The 12216-nt window shown below is 34.6% G+C and overlaps 1 non-coding gene and 1 pseudogene across 1 annotated transcript; one reads left to right on the forward strand and one right to left on the reverse strand.

The window, feature by feature from the left end:
• Positions 1-12216, forward strand: part of LOC140954870 (uncharacterized) — a 45893-nt pseudogene that overhangs the window by 13235 nt on the left and 20442 nt on the right.
• On the reverse strand, positions 11595-11701 carry LOC118047011 (small nucleolar RNA R71). The gene has a single exon (XR_004687273.1). It is a non-coding gene; the product is annotated as a small nucleolar RNA R71 (small nucleolar RNA).

The raw sequence follows: 12216 nt of genomic DNA on the forward strand, positions 1-12216 counted from the left end.
CTTAAATTTAGTTCCCTAAACTTTAATAATTTTAAATCAATAAAATTAAATTTTTTATACTAAATCGAGCAGAACATTTTCTTGATAACTCAAGATCTTCATATACAAAAAATAAATCACAAAAACTAACCATAAATCTAAGCAATGTTAAAGGATCAAATAAAGAAAACAATTTGAGAGATCAAAATATAAAAATTTCAAGGATCAAAAAAAGAAAAGAGAGAAACACTATTCAAATGAACTACATTTATCTTCACCATTTAGATTCATGTTAATGGTGCATGTGAAATAATAATAATAATAATAATAATAATAATAATAATAATAATAATAATTGATACAACGTTTTTGAGTTAATTATAATTTAGTCCTTGTAGTTTATTAAGAAAATAATTTAAGAGTCCTTTGACTATTGTTGTCCATGTTTAATTTAATAATATTTTGTTTTTTTAAAAATGTTTTCTTTTCTCTTCAAACTTTCTATCGTATTTACATAATTTTTTATCTTTTTTATTTTTTCAAAATAAAAAATCAAAATAAATTGAAAATAAACCTAAAATGGAAAAAGATGATTAATTTATAAATAAATATAAAAAACATAGAGATTAAATAATAATTTTATATTATGATGAAGAATTAATTATTTTCACTAATTATAATGTTAAGTTATAATTAATTGAATGCCTTTTCTTATGATATTTCAAAAATCCAAGATACTTAATAATAAAGTTTTTAGATGGTTAGATAATGGACTTAATCAAGTGTTCATGCTATCATATCCATTCTCCATAGCAAAGGAAGGTGATAGTTTGATGTAGGGATCTTAATACCTGCAAAACAATTATTTTTTGGGTGGATTTGGGAATCCTTATATGTTTAAGACAATATTTTTATAAAGGAAGATGTGATAAATATGCAAAAAGCGTTAAATTCTAAGAACAAGATTATTTGTTCTTGTTTTGGTATGAGAATAAGTTCTCTATAAATGATGATGTAGTGTGTATATTGAAAATGAAAATTATGAACCCCTTACCTAAGTGTTCAGATGGTATTTATACCTCCTGAACCTTGTCTTATTGCTTGAGAGAAAGGACTAGAAAGTCATTTCATCATAATAATATTAATAAGGGGTAAATATCTCTTATACATACATTAATAAGGTAAAAATATTATTTACACAAGCATTAATGAGAAACAAATATCCTTAACATAAGCATTAATATGAGATAAATATCATCTACACTTGTATTAATGAGTTGGAAATGTGGTGGACCATGTGAGACTTTTGCACAACTAAGGGTGTAGATGGAGTAAGATTCATGCTAAAAAGCTTGGATTGGACAAAAATCCCAAGGGACTATACGTTTGGTCTAGACCATAAGGTAAGGCCTAACAAGTACCAAGAAACGCACTAAGCCCAAGTGCATGACTTGGATCTAAGAGGTGCCAAGCATGCTCCTGATGCCCATGGGCTCATGCATGATCCTAGTGTTTAGCTCAAATGCATTGCCTAGGCACAATGGTGTTAATCCATGTACTTGATGCTTAGGCCTAAAACCTTTTTTTCAAAAACCCTTTATGCATGAGTCATCGGTAAAATGAGCTTGGGCCAACATAAAGTTATTAAAAAATACTGATAAATCCTAGTTCATCAGTAGCTCCCAAAGTCTTTATAGTAAAAATACATAAAGATTTAAAGATACACCTGATTTATTTGATGGGATCCTTGATTTTTCTCTGTAGAAAAATAGAACTTATATTAAGAGGCACATTGTCAGAGTATTGGTGTGCAGAGGTGTGCACCATGATAAAAAAAAAAAGTGCTTATTTCAAATGAAAAATACTTGGAGAAATATTTTATAGTGGCATTGGCTTTACTTGGTGGATTTGTTAAAGGCAATGATATATGTCAACAATTCGATTGAGTATGAGGGAGGCCTCCCACTATATAAGGACTTCATTTCAATCCATTTCATTGTACCCCAAAAGTTCATATTTCTAAACTTATCTCTAAATCATCTTTCTAAGTAGTTGTGACATGTGACATGTGAATTGTGTTCCTTGTAAAGAATAATTGTATGGAGTGTGTTGACTTTACATGGAGCTAAGTACAAGGAGACTTGACTTAAGGTAACTATCCATCCTTAGTAGTTTTACATTGTCATAACCCAATTTTTGACTATTTTTATTTTAATTATTATTATTATTATTATTATTATTATTTCATTTATTGAAAAGGATAAAAGATGATAACAATGATGAAAAAACAAGTAAAATGAAATAAATGAAGAATGAATTAAAATTTGGGTTAAGGGCAACATAATTGGAAGTTTTTGGGGTTTAATTAAACTTTGGAATTAATCTAATTAAGCTTGGAATTAATTTAATTAATCCAATTAAGGGCTTAATTGGAGAATTGATAAGTTTTGAGATTTAATTAAGCTTGAAATTAATTTAATTCATCCAATCAAGGATTTAATTGGAGAATTGATAAGTTTTGAGACTTAATTGGACTTTGGATTTAATTAAATTAATGAAATCATGGACTTAATTGAAGAAATAACAAAGTTTGGAGTTTAATTGGGGCATGATGGCAACAAATTAAAATCCAAGGACCAATGTGTAAATAGAGCTGAGATGCAGGGGTTCAATTGCAATTTACCTAAGGACTGGACTGCAAACGTTCAAAACATCAAGGACCAAAACGCAAAAATCCTCAACACTGTTCATCTTCTTCACCCGAAAAAATGACAACGACTGCCTTTACTCCTGCATTAAAACAGAGGCACGATCGACCGATGGCATGCTAAGGGGGGATAAAAACCAGAGAAGAACGAACGTTTAGGGAGACAGGAAAGGACACGAAAAAAACCCAGGAGAGGGGAAGAAAAAAAGACAGAACCGAGGGAAAAACTGGGGAGAAAACAGGTCAGAACCGAAAGGAGAGGGGAGCCATGAACGACAGAAAAACAAACCAGGGAAACGGGGAAGAAAGGCAAAACTGAGAGAATAGAAAAGTGATCGTAAACAAATAAAAAACAGAGGAATAACTCAGAGAAACCAGGGGGGCTGAAGGAGAAAGAAGAGCAGACTTGCATTCCTCTGTTTTCTTCTCAAAGAAAAAAAGGAGGCCGCGAGCAGAAGAGAAGAAAAAGAACGACGAGCAGGGGAACAAATCGAAACAGAAAAGAAGAAGACGACATAACGAGGAAAGCTGAAACAGAGGAGAGGAAGCAGTGTTGGTGGAACAACCTTCCACACCGCCATCTTCGTTTGCAAAGCAGCAGATTCCAGGAACAGAAGACGAAGGAGAAAAGAGGGAGAGACCAGGAAAGAGAGGGCTGATAGACAAGAAAACAGGAGGGAGGAGACATCGTCCGGCCAGAGCTAACTCTTCGCCTTCACCCCGTAGCTGCACCACCCCAGCAGCTCTTCCACACCGTGAGCATCCATCAGTTCTCCATTGAAGCAGCCGTGTCCCTCAGCCTTGCCAGGTAAGTGCTTCAATTCTCCTTCTTTTGGTAAATTAATTACCCTGCTACTGTTGCATGCATGAGTGATTCACTCACGCATGCATGCAACAGTGGCAGCCGGGTCACTGGTTTGGACCAGTGACCCGAACCTTTTTTTACCATGCAGCCCAAAAAAATAAAAATAAAAAATAAAAACAGAAAAATAAAATAGAAAAAAAATAAAAAATGTGTATGCATGAATAAAAATAATGTAAATTTATTGGTTTATTCACTGACGCTAGAGTCAGGAATAAAAATACCGGTTTAAATTTATATTATTTTTATTTGTTGTATTTTTATTATATTTAGCTAAAAAAATAAAAAATATGTGCATGTGTAAAAATAAATTTATTTTTATTTATTTATTCACTAGCGCTAGAGTAAGGAATAAAAAATATTGATCGAATTTAATTTTCGTAGCTACGAATTTTTACCAACGCCAGAGTTGGAATTATTCGAGCTCGAATATTCACTGGCGCCAGAGTCAGGAATATTATAAACAAATCATCATAGCATAAACTAATAAACATTTAGCAATTTAAGACAAAACCAACAATGCAGTCTGTCTTAGGCAGAACATTTAAGGGGTGATAATATCTTCCCTTTTACGTAACCAATCCCGAGCCATAGAATCTCTGTTGACCAGTTAAGGTTCCTAGTAACCATAATACTAGGTGGCAACTCCTCAAATAAAACATTTTTCCTAAAAGAATCGGATGCCAGAAATATGTTCTTTTTCCATAATAAATCAAGAGAATTATATTTTTGTGGGCCGTCGCGATGTCGGGTGCGACATACATAATTGTAAAAATGGATCCAATAAGGGGTAAGCAAGTACCATCTAGTAGTGATTTCACCTTTACACTAGGGTTACCAAAAACCAAAGGGTCTAGCAGAGAGTTTAGGTCGTTTAGAATTAGTCCTCGAACTAAAGATGATAATGCATGTCCATTAGATAACCTCAAATTACCTAGGGCTCTTGAGAATATAGAGGGTACCACTATAACCATAGAGCAATTGGATAAGGCTAACGATCAATAAGGAGGGGTGTATATAGTTGTAATCCTTCACTAGTCTAAAAAGATAAGCATGAAAACAAAAGGGTGCCTACAATGGAAAGCTTAAGATTATAACCCCTTTTTATATGTATGAGTTAGGGCATTGCTTCTTATTGAAAAAGTTTTTGAGTGATGTCTTCTTTCACTTTAACATATATGCTAGCCAATTACATATGAATGGATGGGTTATCCTTACAACTTTTAAATAATATTTTAAGCTTGTAAGGTTAGAGCCAACCATAGATATATTCAAAAAGTTTTACACCTTAAATGGTTTCTTTAATAATGATCATAACATTTATTAGTTCTTCATCTTCGCCAGCTAAATGAAAAGGCTTATAAATATCATACTAGATGGTAAAACCATCCTTGTAAAATGATGACAATGAATGTGGTTAACAATGAAGTTTGATAGAGATGCTCCCTGAGTTAAAGAGCAAGAGGTGTAGGGGTGTCCCTCTTTTTTGGTGAACTCCTAGGCCATACATAAATGTGAGGCCTTGTTGGAATGACTTTGAAAGGGATGTTTACATAAGATAATGAAAGCCTTTAATCACTTCAATGTGAATCAAATGGTGAAAAGATTATACCAAAAGAGAAGTGGGCATGGTATGTAAAGCTTTATAATTTGTACATTGTTTGACATGTTTATTGTTGTAACCCAATTTTAGCCCATTAGCTTTTAATTTAATTTTACTGGGTTTAAAATGTAAAATTAAAAGATTAGAGATTATTTCGATGAAAAATGTTATTTGTTAGCTTATGCAAAAACTAGGGACTACAATGTGCTTTTATCATTTTATTCTTATATTCAAGATAATGATAATTATCCGCTTTTGAATTTGATTCTTAATCAAATTCAAACTTCAAAAAAGAGAATGAGTTTGATTGAAACTTTATTTCTCACATGCGATGGAGCTCTTGCACTATAAATATAGATCCTAGTGTATGCAAAAATGGGATTTAGAAGAAACCCTAGAAGAAGGCCATTATCAAAAACCATAAAAGAGAAAAACATAAAACAAAAGAGAGAAGGAGGTGGTGAAACCTACACTAGTTGCTACCCCCTTCCTCATCCCTTTCCTTTTCTTCTTTCCCGACTTCCAGAAACGACTCTTAACTTATCCCTTTTCCCTCTCAGCTTATGCACATAACCTAGACTCAGCAGAATACAAAATGAAAATACCACCTTTCATCTCCCTTATCTTACAGACTCAACAAAAGAGGACCACCCCCTTCAACCTCCAAAGGCTACCATATAGGCTTTCATCTGGTGTTGCAGGAGAGGCCTTCATCTCCTCTTTCCCCCAGTCTAGCAAGAACTTCTTCTCTGTGCCACAACAACAGTATCATCCCTGTCCCTCACATCTGGCTCCCTTTTATGAGAAATACAACAGCAAAGCTAGTTCATGTTAACAACAGCAGAACTAGGATTTCGTCCTCAACAATCAATAGTGTTGCCTCTAATTATGAGCTCCATCCCCAATATTTTCTTTTTATTTTTTATTGCTTTTCTAGGGAATACTCACTTTATCTTGGTTATCACTCTTTCTTATGATTTGGGCATGCTCCTTAGCATTTGAGTTTCTTGGGCCTTTTTTCCTTTTTAGCTTTCCCACGACTTTTTTTTTCTTTTATTTTTGAAATTCTCACTTGCCTCTAGTGTGGGGTGTGATCCTAGTTAGGAATTTTCATGAAATAAAAAATTATTATGGCTAAAAAAAGGACGGCAAGGGATATACTTTTTTAGAATGTAAAAGGAATAACAAAGATGACCTTTCCTCATTTTAAATGCTAGCAATTAAGATCAATAAACTTTGGCCTCTTGTAATGTGATGGTTTGGTCTTTGCAAAAGAGATGCATTTCATGAGTCCATGAGTAACGAGTTCGCTACGTACCATTATTTATACATTTAAAACAACATTGCTCAAGAGTCATGGTGTGGGCATGATATTTTATTTTCTATTCATGTATTTTGGTTTAGAGTTTAGTCACCTCAATAAACAAGTTGCTTGATACATATGTCATTCTACAAGTAGAATGTTAAAAATATCATTTTAAATAAACATCAAATGATTTTTGAACTCAAAATACAAGTTCAATTTTTGAAAAATCCAATGGGGAAACAAATTTTGGTAAAAAAGATGAATTGCGTCTATGAAATCACGCGATGCTTCAAAAGTGTATTTGTTAGTTCTTAGAGGGAACCCCTTTCAAGATATTTTGGTTGTAAATCAAAAGACGAAGCACAATTGAAGGACAAACTTATTATTTCATTGAAATTCTAGAAAAAAACAACAAAGACCTTATACTAGTAAGGTGACACATAAACACTTAGCAATCATCAATTTAAATTTCTGGAATCTTCTAACCGTCCTTCTCCTATGAATTCCTCGACAAGGGGCACCTTTCCAATAGTCAATTAAGGTCACATATGGACTAGTCTTGTCCTAATGACATTGTAGCTTCGTCTTTAGGACGAGTGATCTCTAGATGTCTTTGTTTTGGTAGCTCTTTCTCCCGTCTTTGTAATCACCTTCGATATTGTGAACCTCAGTTTCTTTCCTTGCTCAAGTGAAACTTTTCTTCTCAATGGATTAAAAAATCTTTCCTAAATGGATGGCTTGTTCAATCCTCTAGGCTATAGCAACCAAGTCAAAAAAATATTGTGCAGAGCTTCCAACCAGATATTCAAAGTATAAGGCCTTGAAAGTGTTGACAAACAAATCAACCATCTCTTTTTCCAACAAAAAAAGATTGACTTGTGCGGTTGTCTCACACCACCTTTGAGTGTATTCTCTTATGGACTCTTTGTTGTCCTTTTCTATAGCTTGTAAGCTTGACCTATAAAGGCCCACATCCAAATTAAACTTATACTGCCTAATAGAGGCATCACCTAAGTCCTCCTTTTTTTTTTTTACCACAGTATTACCCAAATGCATTTACCAAGTAAGGGCAACGTCACTCAAACTATTTTGAAAGAAGTGAATGAAAAGTTTCTCGTCATAGACCACCCCAACTATTTTGTTGTAGTACGCCTTGAAATGAGTTATAGGGCACTGGGTTCCTGTGTATTTGATGAATTTTGGTACCCTAAACTTCTTTAGGAATGACTACGTTAGGTGATTAATACTTAAAAGTGCATTTTTATCAAGGTTTTATATCATCATTTTGCACTTGAAATATCAATAACTCCTTTACGAAAATATGTTTTATAATAACAAGTCTGAAATTTGAAAGACAAAGAAAGGGTCAAACTTAGAAAAGAGATGCTGGTTCAGTCCAAACTGGAACACAGTTCAGTCATTGGGTCATATCTGGAGCTGTAGATCTTGGATTTAGGTCTGCTCTATATGGATGGAAAGCTAAGACACATACCTAAAACTTTCATGCGAAGTCCAAGATTTAAAAAGACCGTTTTCAAGTCCAAATTGTAGCAACAACGAAGAAGTCCGAATCTGTCTTGCATCCCAGACACTGTTAAGTGTTCAACCCATATCTCGAGTTCTAGAAGTTTAAATGACCTTAATTTTTTTCCTTAGAAAGCTAAGACAATTTCCTAAAACTTTCATGAGTTAAGCCTGTTTAAATTCTGATGTTATCAATGACGTTTCGTTCAGACAAGAAGATAAGGAATGTCACCAAGTCAAGATGTGGCCACCCACTCAACAATTAATCATTAAATCAATAGTTCCAAATTTTGGCTTATAAAAGGAGGCATTTGCTATACATTTAGGCATCTTGGTTGTTCAAATCAAGATCACTCTCTTTCTTTGTATTTTGTAATCTTTATTTTTATTTTATGTTTATGCTTTTAATTTCCTTAACAACATGAGGAATCCTCATTGGGTATATAGGTTGAGCTGGGAAATGCAGAGCGTATTAGGGGTTAGGCGTGGTTCTAATTGCCCCAAGTTTAGTGGATTGAAGAGAGCTGCAAGCATCAATGAAATATGGGTTGTAAATGTTGGTTGGGAGGATATCCCTTCTCCCGACTTAGATCTTAGAGCTTGCTCAAGTAGGCTAGCAAGTCTAGCGACATCTTCTTTCAAATTGCCCAACTCTTTTTTTATGTTGGGCGTTTAGTTGAGCTCTTTCTTTGTTTCCTATTTTTTTCACAACCGCGTGTTATAAATATGTTTTAATGGGGGTATATTTCACCTTTTCGTGTAGTCTTATGACAATTTCATAAGTATATGTTCAACATGCATGAGTATGAATGCAAAGTATTAGGTATGGATTCACTCTTCAGGGGGTGACATAACGATCGCTATTCTTTGGATGTGTGGTTAGATCTGAATATGATATTCATTGCAATGTTGAAAGGAGGTCTGTTTAGCCTTTTGTCATTTGAGCTTTCAGCCACATTCTTGGTGTCTTTTATTTTGCATCTAATGTCTTTAAGTAGTAGTATCTCACCGACATTCAGTCTAGGGCAACCTCCTTTGGTCATTTACAAGGATTCAAACTCAAATCAATACTTAACAATTGTTACCTTACGAATAACAACCATTATGTCACCCGAAAGCCCCGTAATAAGGATGTGATGCAACCATATTATTCGATACTTTCACCCACATTTAACTAGTGTTTTGCCTATGTTTTAAATATAAAATGCCTTGATATTCTTTGTTTTATGTTTTGAAGGCACTTTTGGATGAAAGATGCAAAAAGGAGTAAATTGAAGGTAATTGGCAGATTTGACATTCAGTCGATGTTTTGTGCAGAACGTGAGCTCTAAAGGTCGAAATGAAGTGATTCTAGTGGCATTAAAAAGCTAACATCCATACCTTTCTGGACATCTAAGGCAAGACAATAAAATAAGGAAGAGCATGGAAATGGCAGCTTTCAAAGTCAAATCTCGCAATCTGCCAATGTTGACCTTCGGTCATTCCGACTTGAATATCTAAAGTTACAAAAGTCCAATTGATGCAAACTCAATTGTTTTGGATTCCTGACTCAAAGTCCTATAAACGCTCCAAATTTCAGCCAAAAAAGATGTCATATGAGGGTGATATTATTTTTCAAAGATGACAACTGAATTCTGCCAGCAAACAGGTTTCGTGAAGAAACGAGTCCAGATTACGTTCCGAAGCATCTAAACTGACATCCAAGTTTTTATTTCAGCAATGTAGCTCCTCTAAGTGAAAGCTTGAAGATTTCATGCAAAGCTATTTCTCCTTTTTTAGGAAAATAGTTATTGAACTACTTAAATGTAAATTGTCTACTTAAGGGAGGACTATTTTGTAAAATAGAGATTAGGGTTTCCTAGCATATAAAAAGAATAAGAGAAGAGAAGGGGGGCAGCCACCCAAGAGGAGAAAAACTCCCCCCTACTCTAAGAAACCCTAAATCATGCATTCTTCCATCTTTTTGATTAGTTGTTCAACAAACATGCAAGACTAAACTCATTTTCTTGGTTGCAAGGACACGAAAACCTTCGGATTTCAAGAACTGTGAGATCTATTTTACCTTTTCTTTTCAGTTTATATGATGAATATGTTTGTTCTCCTATGCTTATTTTTCCTATGATTGTTTATTTTAATTGCTAGAGTGGACTCTAAGTTATTATTATAGACAATTTATTGCTAAGTTTGATATCAAGACCGGAGTTGTGGTATATGAACTTGTGAAGCAACTGAGTTTAATAATTGTAGCGGATCTACGTTATTAATCTTAGGGAGAACATTCGATCAAAGCAACATAAGCAGACAACTTAGTTGTTAAGATAATGAATTTATCTAGATTTTAAGGCTGTCATTGGATTAAATCATTAGTGCGTACACTGTGATTATTTGTTGGTTAGGGTTAGTTATACGATGGATCCGTTAATTAACAAACGTTAAGAAAAGATAAAAATTCAGAATATAAACTGGAATTTCGTTTCAAGGATCAGTTCTGATTTCTATAGTTGGATGTGTGATTGCGACCAAGGTTTGTTCTCTTGATAATTTTCTGATTTTATTAAATTTTGTTTGATAGTTTTCTGTTTTATTTTTCTTTAGCCTATATAACATCCAACCCCCCCCCCCAAATTGCATAACGAATAGCATAAAAATCTGAACTAAATCTTCCTCGTGGGATCGACCCCTTGCTTGCTCTATACTATCTTGTGTGTTGTGTTTTAAGTTAGGGTAATTAATTTGTGCGACCGCGACATCGCAACAAATTTTGGTGTCGTTGCCGGGGAAGTAATTTTAGTTTATTCTTGTGCTTTTACTGTTATTTTTAGTTGCTGTGATTGTTATTTATATTTCTGAAAAAAAAAAAAAGAAACATAATTTTGCTTGCGGCGTTACTGTTCACTTGGAGCAACGGTACTGTTCAAAACAGATTTTTTGGTGGAATTAGGTTTCGGCCTTTTGTTTCTTAAAGGTAAACGACATTCTAAACAGGACTAGTGGTATACCACTAACCCCACTCTATCAAGGCCAAATTCCGCTGTTTTCTAGGGTTTTGAGGCAGTTTTAGTTTTCTAACGTAAGATTTTCGTACAATTTGCATTGTTTTCGATCTCTTGCGTGGTTGGTTTCTTTTGAGTTTTCTTGATGCTTTATGCCAGTAACCCGTTCTCCTAATCAAAGTCAAGTGCAGTTAGATCTCGAAATAGAAAATACTTTACGCAGGTTACGAAAGGAAGCTCGCCTCAACACCATGGCTAATGCAGGACAACAAACACTCAAGGAGCTTACTGCTCCTAACGTGGAAAATCAGCCATTGTGCATAAACATCGACAATAGTGTAAACTTTGAGCTCAAATCTGGTTTTATACATTTGCTACCAACATTTAATGGTCTTGCAGGAGAAGATCCTCATACTCATCTCAAGGAGTTCCATATGGTTTGTGTTGGCATGAAACCGAATGGAGTTAACGAAGAACAGGTTAAGTTGAAAGCTTTCCCTTTCTCTTTAAAAGGGGCAGCAAAAGCATGGCTTTTCTTCATTCTTCCAGGTTCAATTGGAACTTGGAATGGCATGAAAAAGATCTTCCTTGAGAAGTATTTGCCAGCATCTCGAGTTGCCAACATAAGAAAAGAAATATGTGGGATTCGACAATCTCATGGAGAGACACTTTTCGAGTATTGGGAAAGATTTGAGCAACTATGTATTCAATGCCCTCATCATTAAATACCTGATCAGCTGCTCATTCAATATTTCTATGAAGGATTGATACCTACTGACCGTAGTATCATTGATGCTGCAAGTGGAGGGGCATTGGTAGATAAGACACCCGAGGCTGCACGCCAATTAATCTCAAACATGGCAGCCAACTCGAAACAGTTTGGCACTCGTGGAGACTTCGCAAAGAAACGAGTAAATAAGGTAAGTATTTCTAACCTTGAGAATAAAGTTAATGATCTTCCTTCTCTTGTGCGTTCTTTGGCTTGTGGCAATGTACAACAGGTGAAAGCTTGTAGCATATGCTCCTTACAAGGACATACTTCAGATATGTGCCTAACAATGCAAAAAGATTACATTGAACAAGCTAATGCAGTTGATGGAGCATTTAATGGACAACCTCAGCGTAAGTATGATCCTTTTTCCCACACGTACAATCCTGGATGGAGAGATCATCCTAACCTACGGTATGGGAACCAACCTCAACAAGGCAATCAAGGTCGACAATTCCATCCCAATGGATTTC

This window comes from Populus alba, chromosome 1 (assembly GCF_005239225.2).
Source record: "Populus alba chromosome 1, ASM523922v2, whole genome shotgun sequence".
Lineage (NCBI taxonomy): Eukaryota > Viridiplantae > Streptophyta > Magnoliopsida > Malpighiales > Salicaceae > Populus > Populus alba.